The sequence below is a fragment of the Oryza sativa genome, chromosome 6, assembly GCF_034140825.1.
Source record: "Oryza sativa Japonica Group chromosome 6, ASM3414082v1".
Lineage (NCBI taxonomy): Eukaryota > Viridiplantae > Streptophyta > Magnoliopsida > Poales > Poaceae > Oryza > Oryza sativa.
The window spans coordinates 19,974,639-19,993,853 of NC_089040.1; the positions used below are offsets into that span (position 1 = coordinate 19,974,639).

Consider the following 19,215-nt stretch of genomic DNA (forward strand, 5'->3'; position numbering starts at 1 on the left):
GTCGGCGTCATCCTCCAACCACTCGGCACGGTTTCGACGGATCAGCTGGATGACTACAACAGCTCTCCCACCGTCGACTCACGTCCTACTGACATCGTGGAGTACGACGAATTTAGTTCTCGCTACAACGACTTCGACGACTTCGACGACTTCGACGGAAGCCTAGATGACAACTACACCCCTCTCTACTTTGGCGTTTTCATGGCCAATAATGAGACGGAGGAGCAACGCCAAGCCAGGGAGAACGAAGAACGTCGCCGACTGGAGGAGGAGCATCAAGCGCAAGAACAAGAACGGCTACGACGTGAGCAGCAGGACCGTGAGCGGACCGCGAAGGAGGCTGAGGATCGACGTCAGCGAGCTTTGGAAGCAGGGCGCCGAGCGCGTGATCTCATCGGCCAGCAAGATGTCGAAGGGACACCGGTTTTCCGCACCCCTCAACAGAATGCGGTTGCCGCGATCACCCTTCTCGACACCCTCCTCAACCAAAACGAGCTCAATCAATCCGACCACGTCGTCAACATCTTGAATCAGACGAAGACCATGATTGCGGCGACGGTCCCAGTTAACTCCGAAAGCGTCCACACGCCGACTGGCAGCCGGGTCCCCCACTTCCGATCTCATGACTACCGTCATCCAAGCCTCAGCATCACTGGAGCAGGATCCAATCGCAGGAGCAGGGGCCACGACGAGCGGTCTGTTCACTCGCCTCCCGAACTTCATAGGGAGCGCCGAGTGGAACGGCCTCGCTCACCACCTCGTCGCCGCCCCATCGATCTTCGCGACACAATCATACAGCGCCGAGCAGCTCGAGGCCATCATCACTCGCCGGATCGCCGCGACGACGACCTTGACGGAGTTGCAGCCTTCACCGACGACCTGCGTCGAGTGGATTGGCCAGCCGGCTTCAAACCGACTGGAATAGAGAAGTATGACGGCACCACTAACCCCGAATCGTGGCTTACCGTCTACGGTCTCGCAATCCGCGCAGCAGGAGGAGACAACAAGGCCATGGCGAACTATTTACCAGTGGCTTTAGCGGATTCCGCCCGATCTTGGCTCCATGGATTGCCCCGTGGTACAATTGGATCTTGGGCCGAACTACGCGACCACTTCATCGCCAACTTCCAAGGCACCTTCGAGCGTCCCGGCACACAATACGATCTTTACAACGTCATTCAAAAGTCCGGAGAATCTCTTCGAGATTACATCCGGCGATTTTCTGAACAACGTAACAAGATCTCCGACATCACCGACGACGTCATCATCGCCGCATTCACCAAAGGGATTCGCCACGAAGAATTGGTCGGCAAATTCGGGCGCAAACCTCCCAGAACAGTCAAGCTCATGTTTGAAAAAGCCAACGAGTACGCCAAAGCCGAAGACGCCGTCACCGCATCGAAGCAGTCGGGTCCCAGTTGGAAGCCGAAAAATACGCCGGCTACGGGAGGAGGTGGAAGTAACAATCATAAGGACCGCAAGCGTAAGCCTGAGGAACTTGTTGCAACCGCCGCTCACTCTTCTCGACAGCGTTCGCGCGTCAACACCTTCGACAAGATCATGAACTCCCAATGCCCGCATCATCCAAACTCCAACCACGTGGCCAAAGAATGCTTCATCTACAAGCAGTTCGCGGAGCAGTACACCAAGTCTACTCGGAAGAACTCCGACGAGGAACAAAGCACGTCAAGGAAGAAGGACGACGGCGACACCCCGGCTGGATTTCAAGACCACCGTAAGGAGCTCAACCATATTTTCGGCGGCCCCATGGCTTATGAGTCTAAAAGGAAGCAAAAGCTGACCGAACGGGAGATCAATGCTGTTCAGCCCGACACACCCCAGTATCTTCGATGGTCAGAGATTGCAATCAAGTTTGACCGCTCGGATCATCCTGACCGAGTGGTCCACCCGGGGCGGTACCCCCTGGTACTAGACCCAGTGGTCCGTAATGTCAAGCTTCGCAGAACCCTCATCGATGGCGGCAGTGCACTCAATATCCTCTTCGCCAAGACTTTAGATGATATGCAAATCTCTCGCTCCGAGTTAAAACCGAGCAATGCGCCTTTTCATGGAGTAATTCCAGGATTATCCGCAACTCCACTCGGCCAGATCACTCTCCCGGTCACTTTTGGCACTCGGGAAAACTTCCGCACAGAGAATATCAGCTTTGAAGTTGCCGATTTCGAGACAGCATACCATGCCATACTCGGACGCCCGGCGTTAGCCAAGTTCATGGCCGTCCCGCACTACACATACATGATGATGAAGATGCCTGGTCCCCGAGGAGTCCTAACCCTACGGAGCGACATCAAGCAAGCTGTCACATGCGACAAGGAGAGTTGCGACATGGCCCAAACCCGCGAGATGGCGTCTGCCCGAGAGGAAATCCGACTGGCTGCAACCACAGTGAGCGAAGGAGAAGTGCCCGCTGCCAAGATTTCAAAAAGTGGGGAAACCGAAGCCGAGACTAAAAAGATTCCCTTAGATCCTTCTGATCCTACCAAAACTGCTGTAATAGGCGCCGAGTTAGATTGTAAATAGGAAAGCGCGCTCATCACCTTTCTTCAAAATAATAAAGATATCTTTGCGTGGAAACCTTCGGATATGCCCGGTATTCCCAGAGAGGTGATTGAGCACTCCTTACATGTCAAAGAAGACGCCAAGCCTATTAAACAACGACTCCGCCGATTTGCACAAGACAGGAAGGACGCGATCAAGGAGGAATTGACCAAGCTGTTAGCAGCAGGCTTCATCAAAGAAGTCCTTCATCCCGACTGGCTGGCTAACCCAGTCCTGGTTCGGAAAAAGACAGGGCAATGGCGCATGTGTGTCGATTACACTGACCTTAACAAATCTTGCCCAAAAGATCCTTTCGGGTTGCCTCGCATTGACCAGGTAGTTGACTCAACCGCCGGCTGCGAGCTTCTCAGTTTTCTGGATTGCTACTCGGGGTATCATCAGATCCGACTGAAGGAATCCGACTGCTTGAAGACTTCATTCATCACGCCTTTTGGGGCATACTGCTACGTCACCATGCCGTTTGGATTAAAAAACGCAGGAGCAACTTATCAACGTATGATCCAAAGATGCTTCTCAACGCAGATCGGCCGCAACGTTGAAGCCTATGTGGATGATGTAGTCGTCAAGACCAAGCAAAAGGATGATTTGATCTCGGATCTAGAAGAAACCTTTGCAAGCATCCGTGCTTTCAAGATGAAATTGAATCCTGAAAAGTGCACCTTCGGAGTACCGTCAGGGAAGCTGCTTGGTTTTATGGTGTCTCATAGGGGCATCCAAGCCAACCCGGAGAAAGTTACTGCTATCCTCAACATGAAACCGCCAAGCACCCAGAAAGATGTTCAGAAGTTGACTGGATGCATGGCGGCGCTCAGCCGATTCGTTTCAAAACTTGGCGAGCGGGGGATGCCCTTCTTCAAGCTACTGAAGAAAACAGATAATTTCCAATGGGGACCCGAAGCACAGAAGGCTTTCGAAGATTTCAAGCAACTCCTCACCAAGCCACCGGTCTTAGCTTCACCACACCCGCAGGAGCCGTTGCTGCTGTATCTATCAGCCACCTCCCAGGTCGTGAGCACAGTCTTGGTTGTCGAGCGTGAGGAAGAAGGCCATGTCCGGAAAGTTCAGCGACCAATCTACTTCGTCAGCGAGGTCCTGACCGACTCCAAAACGAGGTACCCTCAGGTTCAGAAGCTGTTATATGGTATTTTAATTACTACCAGGAAGCTGTCTCATTACTTTCAAGGTCACTCGGTAACGGTGGTCACATCATTTCCACTCGGCGATGTACTGCACAACCGCGAAGCAAATGGGCGGATTGCTAAGTGGGCTTTGGAGTTGATGTCTTTGGACATATCATTCAAGCCCCGCACTTCAATCAAGTCCCAAGCGTTAGCTGATTTTGTCGCCGAGTGGACCGAGTGCCAAGAGGATACCCCCGTGGAGAAAATAGAGCACTGGACCATGCATTTTGACGGGTCAAAAAGACTTTCAGGCACTGGAGCTGGAGTGGTTTTAATTTCCCCGACTGGAGAAAGACTAAGTTATGTGCTTTGGATACATTTTTCGGCGTCTCACAACGTCGCCGAGTATGAGGCGCTCCTTCATGGGCTACGGATTGCAATTTCCCTAGGGATAAAGCGTCTAATTGTTCGAGGTGATTCACAGCTGGTTGTTAACCAAGTTATGAAAGAGTGGTCCTGCATTGACGACAACATGATGGCATATCGACAAGAGGTACGCAAACTGGAGGATAAGTTCGATGGACTTGAGCTCAGCCATGTTCTTCGACACAACAATGAAGCTGCCGATAGACTTGCGAACTTTGGATCCAAGCGCGAGGCAGCGCCATCTGATGTTTTCGTCGAACACCTTTATTCGCCGACAGTACCTCACAAAGATGCTACTCAAGTTGCGGACACTCATGACATAGCTATGGTTGCAGCCGACTGGCGAGAGCCCTTCATACGATTTTTAACTTCTCAAGAGCTGCCTCAAGATAAAGACGAAGCCGAGCGGATTTCAAGGCGGAGCAAACTTTATGTTATGCATGAAGCCGAGTTATACAAGAAAAGCCCTTCAGGAATTCTGCAACGCTGCGTATCTTTAGAGGAAGGGAGACAATTGTTGAAGGACATACATTCTGGGATATGCGGTAACCATGCTGCAGCGCGCACCATTGTTGGCAAAGCTTACCGGCAGGGTTTTTTCTGGCCTACTGCAGTGTCCGACGCCGACAAAATTGTGCGCACATGTGAAGGTTGCCAATTTTTTGCCAGACAAATTCATCTACCAGCTCAAGAGTTGCAGACTATCCCGCTGTCTTGGCCGTTTGCGGTTTGGGGGCTCGACATGGTCGGCCCGTTTAAAAAGGCAGTCGGCGGTTACACGCACCTCTTTGTGGCCATTGACAAATTTTCCAAGTGGATCGAAGCTAAGCCTGTTGTCACGATTACAGCAGATAATGCTCGCGATTTCTTCATCAACATTGTGCACAGATTCGGAGTACCCAATCGGATCATCACTGATAATGGCACACAATTCACCGGCGGAGTTTTCAAAGACTTTTGTGAAGATTTTGGAATCAAGATTTGCTATGCCTCAGTAGCACACCCAATGAGCAATGGACAGGTGGAGAGGGCCAACGGCATGATACTTCAAGGGATTAAAGCTCGAGTTTTTGACCGGCTTAAACCCTATGCCGGCAAATGGGTGTCACAGTTACCATCAGTACTTTGGTCTTTGCGTACTACGCCCAGTCGGGCCACAGGCCAGTCACCTTTTTTCCTTGTCTACGGGGCAGAAGCAATGTTGCCGAGTGAAGTCGAGTTCGAATCTTTGCGCTTCCGTAATTTCCGTGAAGAACGCTATGAAGAAGACCGAGCGGACGACTTGCACCGACTGGAAGAGGTCCGCGAAGCAGCTTTGATTCAGTCAGCTCGGTACCTACAAGGGTTGCGACGTTATCATAATCGCAATGTTCGATCTCGTGCCTTTCTAGTCGGCGACCTGGTTTTACGGAAAATTCAAACCACACGAGATCGGCACAAGTTATCTCCTCTATGGGAAGGGCCATTTATTATCTCTGAAGTTACCCGGCCAGGTTCATATCGACTCAAGCGCGAAGACGGCACTCTCGTCGACAACTCTTGGAACATTGAACATCTTCGTCGTTTCTACGCTTAACTTTATCATTGTATTTCCCTATTTTGACTGTCAAACATCAAGTTTTCTCCTTGAAGTTGCCAGTCGGGGGCTATCATCATAATAATGGAGTGTGATTTTTTATCAATTCAGTTTGCTTACTTGGTTTATCATTGCCTTGTTTGGTTTTTCTACTTAGTTTGCGAGGACTGAAAGTTTTTAATAGCTTCTTTGGGTTTTAGGCTCAACAAAGCTTAGCAAAAACTTTTAAGAAATCAAAAGCTTCGCAAGAATCATCAAGCACAGCATAAATACACCAGTATTGTACAAATTGAGCCTCCATGTATTACATTCAAACTCAGTCAGAATCAGTCCTTTCATCATCAGAGTTATTATCGCTCGGCTGAAGATCATTGTTGCGGAATTGTTCTACAACATCACCTGCAATCTTGTCAGCCGCACTTTGAGCATTACTGATAAGATCAAGAGCAGCTTCTTCACTTGTCCCGTCTGCAAATCCATCAATGGTATCGACTTCAATTCTCGGGTACAAGGATTTTGTCATCGCCAAGGCCATGCCAGCTCCCATACTTCCAGCTTTCTTGATATTTTTGAAATATACTTCCGGAGCAACACTCAGCTTGTCAAATATTTCGGTTGCGTCGAGTGCACTCGGACCACCATTATTGAGGAACATGGCTTGGATAATTGGTGCAGCGGCATTGGCGACGTTATCCCTTGCTCCTTCAAGCCTCTTGATCTTACCAACCAGGACGTCAAACTGAGCTTGAGATTTGATCTTGCGATCTGCAAAACACATTTATGATGAGCATCTGTTGCATTATAAGGAGAGAAGCTCAGATTGTTAGCTGGCGTTACCTTCGACTTCCTTCAAGGCTGAGTCCCTTTGCGCAGCTAGTTCTGTCTTGTCTCTCTCCAGGGCTTCAATTTGCTTCACCATCTGTTCCATCCTGGCAGCTTGCGCTGTTTGAAATTCAGATGGTTGAGGATACCGTTATGCCAGTTTAAACCAATGAAACAGATCTGGATGATTACCTTTTGATGAACCACTTAGTTCGAAGTTTGCATCCTGGAGCTGGGCGATTCGGTCCCTTAACTCTTTCTCTGTCTTTTTGGCGCACTCCTTGGCCTCATGCAGCTGGTCCCTAACTGTTTCTAGAGTTCCCAAATGAGGAACCAGCTTTTCCAAAGTTGTAGTCTTGGCCTCATTGCGAAGATGGATTCTCTGCATGATGGATCATGGTTCAGTTCTGCTAAAAAGAAAACAAAGTTACCGAAGGCCGTCACTCGGAAGACTTACATTTACAATACGAGTGGCTTCTCCGAGCGCTTTCTTCAGCTGGCACACTTCTTCATCTTCTTTTTGACGGTTTATGACTATGCCGGCAGCTTGTGAGTTCTCGTCCCACCATTTGATCAAGATAGGAGGACGAGAGTCGTCGGTCGCCTTTATGCGAGGAATTTCTTCTCCGTCATCACCTGATGGTCCTGATGTATTTCCAAGACATTAGACGGATACACTGAGGTTATTTAAATCGCCATTGTTTGAGAAGACAACTAACCTGAAGATGTACCTAGCTGAGCGTGAGGTGATCTTTGTTCTTTACCTGAAGACCCAGCTATCGAGTCGTTACCAGCTTCTGGTCCTTGCGAAGTCGTCGTCTGCGCTTCTACTTCGGGGATCTCTTGATCAGGGCCTGCGTCCGACTGGTTTCCAGTCGGGGGCTCTTGAGTTGTTGCCGTTTCAGTTGTTGCCGACTGGTTTCCAGTCGGCGGCAGGTCACTCGGATTGGCCCTATCGCCCGAAGCATGGGCGCCAGTCGGCTGGCTTTCAGCGGTCGGCTGGTTGTCAGCAGTCGGCTCGGGGTCCTTGGATATATTTTGCTCCGTCATGGCAGGATCGGGGTTTTTTCCAGATGGATCTATATCAGATGGTTTCCTGCAGAGTGTTCTTTCAGTATTTAGCATTATTTTCATCGGAAAACATGCCGAAGCGGAAATCATGCCGAGAGATCTAATACCTGGAAGACGTTCTGATCTTTGGCATCGCACGGCCAGCCAGTTTTTTCCTGGGCATGGTGCGCTTTGGGGGTTTATTAGGCGAGCCCTTATCCCCAGATTTATCATCGTCACCTTCATCATCGTCAAGTACCAGCTTTCTCTTGCGAGGACCTGTTTGACCAGTCAATTTGGAGGTCTGAGGTTGCGGATCTGGTCTGATCGTTGGCCCTCCACCTCCCTGAGCGGTGTGTTGGCGAGGAGACCGGCGCTGAGTGACTGGTGGATCTGACTTCATCAATGCATATTCCTGAACAAGATGCTTCCATAGTTAGTCAACTCAGCATGAAGATAAAATTATGTTCTGATCACGGTTTGAGGGTTTCCGATGCATACCTGTGGAGGCGGATTGAATGCATTATATGGCACAACTGGCAGTTGATGAGAGTAGCTGACTACAATTGCATTTGAGAAGATTTTATACATCCTCTCCTTCATGATTTTGAAATCCAGGGAATCTGGTTCTTCACGGTTGGGATCATGTTTGCCGTCGAACTCGAATGCTGTGCGGGATCTTTCCTTGATTGGCGCTAGTCGGCATTTGATGAAGTGCCGAGTGATCTGCTCTCCCTGTAAACCTTGTTCTTTAAGATTTAACATACGATCCAACAACTCCAAGGCTTGTACTGCTTCATCTCCGATTGGAAGAGAGTTCCAAGTATCTTGGTACACTGGAGGAAGACAAGAGTACCCGGGAAGAGCAGGCTCGGGATTCTGAACATAGAACCAGTTTGCATGCCAGCCTTTGTTCGAAGTCTTGAAGGGCATCGAGAAATATTTTTGGCTCAGAGTTCCCCTTAGTTGGAATCCTGCCCCCCCGACTACACACGGTTTGTTCTTGTTTGGTTGGGGCTTGAGGAAGAAGATCCGGCGGAATAGGGCAAAGTGAGGTTTGATCCCCAAAAAGGCTTCACAAGCATGGATGAAATTGGCGATATGCACTATGGAATTCGGGTTTAGGTGATGCAAGCTGATTCCATAGAAATTCAAGATCCCGCGGAAAAATTTTGAGGTCGGAAGAGCAAAGCCGCCGTAGAAGAAATGCGAGAAGACCACAATCTCATGAGTATCCGGAGACGGGAAAGCCTCACCGTGCGCTGGTCGCCACCCGATGATCTCCTTGGCAGGGAGAACGCCGTGCGCCATCATCTCCTTAAGATTTTCCTCCGTCACGTCGGATGGCGCCCATTGGCCTTCGAAGCTTTCTCTCTCTTCCGCCATCGGTTTCACTCAAATGTGCTGATTTGATTTGAAGGATGGCTAGGGAGAGGTGAGGGATTGAGGCGGTGGATCACGGGAAGGATTTTGATGCACTTTTCGGAGGTGGATTTGGCCGGAGCTGTGAACCCTAGTTCGCCGGCGCAGCTTTACACTGTAGCAGGGAGTGGGGAAAATGGCGAGAGTTCCGGCGGGGAAGACGAAGCGTCGCTTGGATATCGGATTTTTCAGTTAAGGGTATCGGAGGTGCTAATGGGCCTAGGCCTGAACAGTATTTCAGCCCAATACTTTTAACAGCGTGGCCCATTGTGTTCCTTAGGGACTTAGGCATATTTTGCTTTGGCAATATTATGCGCACAACAGTGTTGCCCAATGCTGATCAAATCCTTTTTACGCGGTCATATAATTCTTTGGAATTATTGCAATGCAAATTAAAAAGGTGCCCGACAGAAAGGCGTTATGCTGTTTTTGCAAGCTTTTTTAGGCTACAAAAGCTGTTTGGGTTAACTAGGGATGACTTGTTTTTATTATAGTCATTTCCTTGGCGTATTATATGCCTGTTTTCATGGTAAATAGTCATGGCCTAGGCTATTTGACTTATTTATTACCATAATCTTTATAATACTTGATGGGTAATCTTTAGAGTTTTTATATTCGGATGCCTGTCAAGTGTGTTCATTCGTGAACTTTTTAGAGTGTAAACCACTCGGATTTCTTTTATTGTGGCTAAAAAGCAGTCGGCTAGCATGCCTATTTAGGCGCCGCGTATGCTTTTGTCATATAATGCACAATTGTGTTATTATTTTGTCTTTCAACTATATGTTTAGTTTGTTAACTAATCACATAGTTGGGGGCTACACCTAATTAGGTGCATCTATTCGATGCACCATATTCTCGCCCTTTACAGTCCACTCGGCAGATTTTGGCTTGAAGAGTTTGAAGTACTCGGATTATCATCTTTGAGAAGGCTATGATGGTCGACTGCAAAGGACTCGGGGGCTACTGTGGAGATTATGGGTATCCCATATCTACACGGCGATGGTATTCGAACTGGGTACAGGATACCTAATGTAGATAGAATATCTTATCTGTATCTCGGGTTTGTTTCTTAACTTGCGTATCAAGGAAACACCCAGAGACTTAGTCGGTTACGACTGTATTTTATCTGTATCTTCATATTCCGTTAGGAATATAGATTATCTTTTGTAATCCGGACTCCTTCCCATATATAAGGGGGGTCCGGGCGCCTCTAGGGGCATATGCTGATTTTTTCCCGAATCATACAATCAATAATACACTCGGCGGATTCATCCCCGGACAGGAGTAGGGTATTACTTCTTTTATAAGAAGGCCTGAACCTGTATAAATCTTTTGTCTCCAAACCCATACACTTTCCTAGCTTGATGTTATACAATGCCTACACGCAGCGCAAGAGCAAATAGAACTTTCAGCGCTAAAGCACCTCCTAAGAATATGTCTCAAACGCCGTCTACTTGTGTCACGCCCTAAAAATCGCCTAAATTAATAATGCATATTTTAAATCATTTTTAGAAATTATTTTTAAAAGCCTACAAGTTAAACTGTAATAAGCTAGGAAAATTTTCAACATAAAATTGAGCTAGATAAAATTTTATTAAATACTTTGCTTGTTCCTCTATTTTCTAGATTTTTCTGGGAATTATTTGAGCAAGGGAAGTATTTTTAATAAATGAAACAACATTTCACAAATTATTTTAATTGAAAAAGTATAAAAAAACCCTCCCCTAGGCCGTTGGGCCGAATCCGGCCCAACACTTCTCTCCCCGCGTGCGGGCGAACCGGCCCAAGCCGGCCCAGCCGACGTCGCCCGCCCCCTCCTCCTCGAGCCGTCACATGTGGGGCCCACATGTCGGGGCCTTCTTCAACCTCCGGCCGAGCCGGCCGAGCCCGTCCGAGCCGCCGCCTTCCTCCGCCGATTCTGCCCAATCCGGTCTCCCCCGTGTCCGATTGATTGAGGGGTTTTGATCCTCTCATTCTCCTCTATCTTTACCCCCAAGATTCGGAGCAAATCGTTGAGTATATTATCCGAATCAAACTCGTTTTCGAGTTTATCCCCAAAACAAACCCTAGTTTTTCCCGGCTCGATTCCTCGCGGTAGGAGTCCGATCTCTCCAATCCAAGGCTATAAATAGGACCCCCTAGTCGCCCTCTTTCGTTTGCCCCCTTTCCCGAGCTCTCTAGTGCCCCGTGGAGTCGCCGCCGTGCCGCCCTAGTCGCCGCCATCGCCGGCCGCCGCTCAGCCGCGCCGCGCCGCCGCTTGCATTGTCGCCGCCGCCTTTTCTCACTGCCGTTAAGTGCGCGTGAGGGAGAGCTAGCTCGGCCGCCCCCTCGCCGCTGTCGTCGGTCGCCGTGAAGCCGCCGCCGCCGTCGACCGATCCGCCGCCGCCGCATAACCTCGCCGCCGGCCACCATCCGTCGTCGTTCGTCGCGTTGGTGAGTACCGTTGAGATCGTGTCGTCGCCCTCTACGCATAGGTGCCCTCTAATCGCCCGGCCAAGGTCCGTAGCGCCGGTGGTCGTGCCGCCCGAGCCGAGGCCGCCATTGATGACGTCAGCATGACGTCATAACCTTTTCTTTTTAGTTTTTTTTAATAGATGAAATAGATTAAAACTTCGGAAAATCATAACTAATTCATCGTAACTTCGATTCGAGTGATTCAAGTTGCTAATTTTTTTCTAAAATTGAGATCTACATGTTAAAAATATCCACATGTACTGTTTATGCTTGTTTTTGTACTGTTTTGTTGATTTTGTCTTTTTGCTTTAGTTTCCGACGTTCCCGAGGAGAACGTTTGAGTCGAAGAAGGTTCGGAAGTGTTTGTGGAAGCTCAAGGCAAGTCACACAGATCCCAAACGACCCTTTGAGCATGTTGAACCCGTTTAAAGCTAATGTTTTATTTCAAATTATGCATTATTTTCAAATGTCATCGGGTGGTGAACCTTTCCCAATTAATTAATGGCCGAAGATGACTTTATTTTCCTATGGGTTATAATTTGATTAGCTTGGACCTTATATATTGGATTGGTTCAGCTAAATGCCGTATGTATGTTTGCTTAGCCATGCTTAGAAACATTAGCTAATTAATGGGATTGTACACAAATTATATTACATTATTATTAATTATGGTTATATCTAATGGTAGCTCACGATGGTTAATCGTGTTATGTTATGTTAATTAATTGATAATTAAAACCTGGTTAAGGTGGGTTGTGAGCATATGGTTTTGATGGTTGTGCTCATGACAATTAAGGACCGGTTCGCGAGATACTGTTGTGAAATATTTACCGTGCCAACCACAAGCCAGCGTGGGCAACGGCTTTATCTTTTGTATAGCATGATTCATTATAGTGTGCCAGATTGTGAAGCGGCGAGAAGTCCGTGGGGGTCGCTGGGGAGTCCATTGCCTCTGGTTTTGAGGGGGAGATTATGATCCAGGAACGGTGCACTGTGGTGAGTTGTGTTGTGCGAGGGGTATTGTCACAGTTCCTTTCCGAGGTACCGTGGTGGTGCTAAGGCGCATGGTGACATGTTGTGGGATTGTATCTTGTGGGTACAGTGGTACACCTCTGATCAGAGTAAAACTATTCGAATAGCCGTGCCCGCGGTTATGGGTGAGTTGAGCAATGTTTTTCGTGATTAGTCTCACATTACACATTAATAATAATTGTGATAAATAATTTGACTCCTAGTTTGGAATGGTATATTCCTGGTATGGAGGTTTGATTTGTACAACCGGGGTTGGTTGTTCAAATGAGGTTGGGGCTATGCAACACGGGTGTGTTGTATGGTGTTTATCTAATACTGTTTAATTATTCAACTTTTTTACAATTCTCTTAAATATTTATGTCACGACCGGAAATAACCCAACGGGCGTTCCTTACGTGCGTGTATTATTCCTTGTCCCAGGAGGCAAGGTACACCAAAAGTTGATACAATTCAGAGTTTAACAAGCGGAAGCGTAAATAGTTAATTTATTACATGGGCAGCGAAGGCCCAGCACACACAACGACAAACGAGAAACAGCGGAAGACTAGGGCGACGACCACAGGCGCTTGACGGCAGGCACGAGCTAGACACCAAAGCCTTCATCCTCCAGGAACTCCTCTTCTGGGTTTGGGAAAAATTGAGCAAGACTGAGTACAACCACCGTACTCAACAAGACACACCCACAAGTGCAGAATAAATGCAAGGGAGTACAAAGGAGTTATACTATAAAGGGTTAGGGTTGCAGTAAACAGCATTTAAAGACACTTGGTTGCGCAAAGCTATTTTGGAAACACGATTCTAGAACTATACAATATTATTTATCAAGGCCGTGAACCCACACGAACCTGCCTTAACCCAAGGCCTACGATGATTCAGACCGAACTGGCAACCCGACCCTGGGTCCCAGCTCGTCCCAAGCCAACCCAGGCCAACCATTCCACATTTTAGTTGTTAAGCAGGTTTTAAGAATTAAAACACTAACTTGGGTACATTGCTCGGCTTGCCCATAACCGAGGGCGCGGCTATTCGAATAGATTTTACTCTGATCAGAGGTGTACATCTTTACCCACAAGACACATCTTCCTCACGTGTGACCACGTGCCACATACCACCACGGTATACGGACGGAAGACGTGACATAGTTTCCAACCCATCCTAGCCATAGACAAGAGTACCGACCCAATCCCACCTACGGCCGGAACCCCCGGGACAGGCAGGCAGGACTGAGCCCCTAGCAGCAGGACACCGGCCCTGTGCCATGACATCTCGACTACCGGGCCGCAGCTCGTGTAGCCTTCATTTGTCCTAGAGATGTCCATCGACCCCCGACTTCTTCCATCTCCATCCGTGTACTTTTGTTTATAACCAGACTGAGCCACAAACTAAGCCTTACCCACTAGACATGTGGAAGTACGGTAGTGCTTTGCAACAGAGGCCCGAAGACCGGTCCTTATATGGCCGAGGTGCTACTATCAAAACCACGCACCCCGAGCCCAGCCTAAAACTATTTTGGGGATTTTGAATAGAGGGGGCGGTGTGAATCCAATTCCACAATAACCAAACCATTCCATAGTGTCCAGGTGATATGAATATTCCCAAAGTCTAGAGTTGAAAAACCACCTAATGTTACCTAATTAAAATAGCGAAGCATCTACCTAAAATCATGCTAGTGGTACCATGAGTAGAGTGTCCACCAGTTGGGGTTTTGTTTATTCTAGGGTGAACAAGGAAATAATAACAATAACAATAATAAGGTCATAACAAAGGTAAATAGGCATGGCTAGATAAAACAGTGATAACTCGGGAATTTAAATAAAGCGATAATGCAATAATTTAAAGCAACATAATTTTATAAACTGGGATTCAATATGCTCAAAGATGATGTGACTTGCCTTGCTCGATTTCCCAAACGTCGGCTTCAACTTCCACGAAGAGCGGATCTTCCGAAGCTGCAGCGTCTACACGACCAACGGAAAAGAAAAGGCTTTTACTCTAATAAACTCCATATAACAAGCAGAAACAAAGCTCAAAATGGGTTCTTGACTTCTTAAGGAAAAATTAGAGACTTGAACGGTCCAATTCCGAGTTCAAATGGCCAAGTTATGGCCATTTGAAGTTTATATGCTCTTTAAATGAATATTTGCGAATTTCTTCATTTAAATTTTAATTTAAAATGGATTTATTGCGTCAGCCGAGGGGAGGGGCGCGCGGACCGGGTCCACGGGGGTGGGGCCCACGCGGCAGCCTCACGGTCCACGGTGGACCGGGCGCACCCGGGCTCGCACCGGCCGGCGCCGTGGGTCCCACGCGTCAGCCGCACCCGAGGGCGCGGGCGGCTGATGGCCGGGCCCCACGCGGCAGCCGCGGGGCGCGCCCGAAGGCGGCCACGCCGGCACAGCCGACGGGAGGCGGCGCGCCCGCGCCCCTATGGTCGCCGGCGGCGGCCATAGGCACGGCGGAGCGGCGGCCGAGAGAGGGGAGGGAAGGGGGAAACGAATCGGCGGTCCACGGCTCACCCCGGGTCGACGGCGACGACGGGAACGGCGACCGGAGCGGAGGAAGGCGGCGGCGCGGCTCGGGTGGACGGGGTCGACGATGCTCCGGCGGTCGGCAAGCGAAACGGAGGGGTGGACGAGGTCGGCGAGGATGCGGCGAAGCCGAAGGAGGCGGCGCCGAGGCGGGAGATGGTCCGGGGCAACGACGGCGGCGGACCGGAGCTCGGCGGCGACGGCGGAGAGAGAGAGCGACAGCGCGAGCTCGATTCCGGCGGGGAGAGAGAGCGGCGAGTGGCGGAAACGGTGGAGGGAGGCACGGGGAAGGTTTATATAGGGTTGGGAGTGAGAGAGGGCGGCCGGACGAGGGGGAAACAGGCGCGGAAGATCCGGCCGCCATTGATGGCGCCGGCGAGGTTAGGGGGAAAGTTTCCAAACGAATCCGAGGGAGAGAGAGAGGGAAAAATGGGGGGAAAGAGGGAGGGAATCACGGGGAATATTTCCCCCCACTTTATTGCGCGCGTGGACGGCGGGAGGCGGCGGGATTCGCGGCGGCGGCGGCGCTAGGGCACGGGCGAGGCGGCGGGAGCGGCGGGAGGTAGGGGATGACGGGTGGGCCCCACCCGTCAGCGAGTGTCACATCCTGATTTTTGTTTCAGGATTTATAGATTATTTAATAAATTATTATTAGAATTTATATTAAATGTTCATTAATTTACAAGTGAAGTTAAATGTGGGAAATAAAATTTCCTAAATATAAAGCATGGATGGATTTTATTTTTTATTAAATTCTCCATGGTTAATTATACTCTCTGGAATATTCTCGGATTTTTCGGAGCTCAATTCCTAATTTTAATCATACAAAGAGCATTGTAATTACCCACATATTAAATTAATCATTAAATGGTCTAGTTATAATTTTGTTAAGTACTTTGAGTGTCCAAGTATTTTCAGGATTTTTCTTGAAATTATTTGAGCATTGGAAGTATTTTTAACAAATCAAAGATCATTTCAGTGATTAATTTAATTGGAAAAGTAATTAAAATTCACCTTTTCCTTTTCGGGCCGAATTAGGAAAAGTCCTCTCATTCTCGGCCCAGTCTCCTCTCAGCCTACAGTCCTTTCCCTCTCTTTCCCAAAGTCTGCTTTTTGTCCCTCCTTTAATCAGTCTTTGGAAGTAGAAGCCCAGCAGAAAGTCTAATTTGCGTCCCCTTGTACTGTTCATCTTCAAGCTTGGACAGAAGCCCGAGCTGCCGTCCTGTACCTGTGCAGCCGCCGCTTCCTCCACCAAATCCGGCCTTTTCTCTTGTGTTTTTCTAAAATTAGTTGAGGGGAAATATTCCTCTTATCCTCCTCTATCTTTACCCCCAAGAATCGGAGCAAACCGTTGAGTATTTTATCCGAATCGAACTCGTTTTTGAGTTTATCTCCAAAACCGAGTTTTTGTTTTCCCGGATCGATTTCTTGCGGGAGGAGTCCGATCTCTTCAATCCAAGGCTATAAATAGGACCCCCTAGTCCTCCTCTTTCGTTTGCCCCCTCTCCCGTGATCTCCCGTGCCTCGTAGCGCCGCCGCCACGTGCTCCACCCCGCCGTCGTCGCCGGCCGAGCTCCATCCGCGTCGCGCCGTCGCCTCCGTCGTCGCCGCCGGTCGCCGTCACCACCGTTAGGTGCGCGGGAGGGTGGAGAAGCCCGGCCGCCTGACCCCCGAAGCCGCCGACCACCGCAGCCCCGTCGCCGCCGTCGACCGAAGCCGTCGCCTCCGTCGTCGTCGCCGGCCGTCGTCGTTCGTCGTTTGGTTCGAGGGTGAGTACCGTTGGGTTCGTCTCGTCGTCCTCTACGTGTACATGTCCTCCAAAGTCGCAGCCGACCATCCAATCTCCGGCGAGGTCGCCATCTTGGTCCGGCCATTGATGATGTCATCATGACGTCATCATCTTCTCCTTTTCCAGTTTTTTCTAATAGATTAAATCTTCTGAAAATCATAACTAAATAACCGTAGATCCGTTTCAGGTGGTTCAAGTTGCTAAATTTTTCTAAAATCAAGATCTACATGTTAAAAATATCCACATGTACTGTTTATGCTTGTTTTTGTACTGTTTTGTTGATTTTTGTTTAATTGCTTTAGTTTCCAACGTTCCGGAGGAGAGCGTTTCCGTTGAGGAAGGTTCCGAAGCGTTTGCGGAAGCTCAAGGCAAGTCACACAGATCCCAAACAACCCTTTGAGCATGTTGAACCCATTTAAAGCTATTATTTTATTTCAACTATGCATTGTTTTCGAATGTCATCGGGTGGTGAACCTTTCCCCGTTAATTAATGGCCGAAGATGATCTTATTTTCCTATGGGTTATAATTTGATTAGCATGAACCTTATATATTGGTTTGGTTCAGCTAAATGTTATATGTATGTTTGCTTAGCCATGCTTAGAAACATTAGCTAATTAAAGGGGATTAAATATAAATTATATTATATTATTCTTATTAATTAAGGTTATATTTAATGGTAGCTCACGATGATTAATCGTGTGATGTTAATTAATTGATAATTAAAATCTGGTTAAGGTGGGTTGTGAGCATATGGTTTTGATGGTTGTGCTCATGGCAATTAAGGACCGGTTCGCGAGCTACTGTTGTGAGACATTTACCGTGCCAACCACAAGCCAGCATGGGCAACGGCTTTACCTTTTGTATAGCATGGTTCATTATAGTGTGCCAGACTGAGAAGCGGCGAGAAGTCCGTGGGGGTCGCTGGGGAGTCCATGCCTTGTTTTATAAGGGGGTGATTATGATCCAGGAACGGTGCACTGTTTTGAGTTGTGTTGTGCAAAGGGTATTGTCACGATTTCCCCCTTTGCAATGCCGTGGTGGTATTTCGGGGCATGGCAACATGTGTGGAATCGTGTCTTGTGGGTACAGTGGTACACCTCTGGCCAGAGTAAAACTATTCGAATAGCCGTGCCCGCGGTTATGGGCGAGTTGAGCAATGTTTTTCGTGATTAGTCTCACACCTCTCACAATAATTATGGATGTTATATCTGGTAATAATTTGCTTAGCTCCTGGTTTGGAGGTTTGATCTGTACGACCGGGGTTGGTTGCTCAGGATGGTTGGGCCTGTGCAGCATGGGTGTGCTGTTCAGTGTTGATTAAAATTTCTGATTAATTACTCCACTGTTTTACTTCTCTTAAATGTTTTGCTTAATGCTGCTTTTGCAAATTAGCCTATATTATGCCATCCTTTGGTATCCTTGTGCACTTGCATACTTGCTGTGTGGCTTGTTGAGTATGTCATATGCTCATTCTTGCAATAATCATCAAACCTCAGTTGAAGATAAAGGATCCAGAAGGAGAAGACGTTTGGCTTATACCCCAGTTGAGCTGCCTGTGGGAGTGGAGCTGAAGCCATCGCTAGACCGTTAATTCCGCTGCTGTTTTCTTTTCTTTTGTAAGTATGTAACGTTATTATTATGATGGGTTTGTATATTAAAATTGTCAGTTTGTGTACCTCGGCTGATTCCTGGACGAGGATTTTATGCACAAATAAGTTCGGAAATTACTAGTGAATTTCTGGGCGTGACAGCGAGGGAGGCGGGCGGGCCCGCCCGTCAGCGGCACGCTCGCGGGGAGGAGGCCGGATGGGCCGCGGGGGAGAGGAGAGAGAGGGAGGGAGATGGGCCGAGCCGGCCTAAGAGGGGGAGGGGGGGGAAAAAGACTTTTTAGGGCTTTTCTTTTTATAAAACCATTTTAACTTTGTTTATTTCTTCTTAATTATTATTTGTGCTCTGAAAATTCCACTAAAATTTATTTACGCATTTTAGGCTTTTAGGAAATATACAAAAATCCTCCAAGCCTTATTTGACTTTTAACTTTGCACATTTTAATTGTTGGAGGCTTTCACATGGATTTTACTTATTCTATGCATAATTTAGAGGATGTATTTTAGAGTCGTTTTGGGACGCGACAAACCTACCCCCCTTAAACGGAATCTCGACCCCGAGATTCGGAAGAACTTGCGAAGAGATCGGGATGGGCTGCTTTCAGCTCGTCTTCACGCTCCCAGGTAGCTTCTTCCTCGGCGTGGTTGCTCCATTGGACCTTGCAAAAACGGATTACCCGGTTCCTGGTCCTGCGCTCCATGGTGTCCAGGATTTTCACTGGCCTCTCCACGTAGGTCAAGTCTTCGCGAACTTCAATTTGCTCTGAGTCGGCCTGCTCGGATGGCACTCGAAGACATTTCTTGAGT

The 19,215-nt window shown here is 48.4% G+C and overlaps 1 long non-coding RNA gene across 1 annotated transcript; it reads left to right on the top strand.

The window, feature by feature from the left end:
• The first annotated feature begins 16,179 nt into the window (after positions 1-16,179).
• Positions 16,180-18,847, top strand: LOC136356933 (uncharacterized). The gene is made up of 2 exons (XR_010741966.1): positions 16,180-16,780; positions 17,103-18,847. It is a non-coding gene; the product is annotated as an uncharacterized lncRNA (long non-coding RNA).
• Positions 18,848-19,215: the final 368 nt, after the last annotated feature.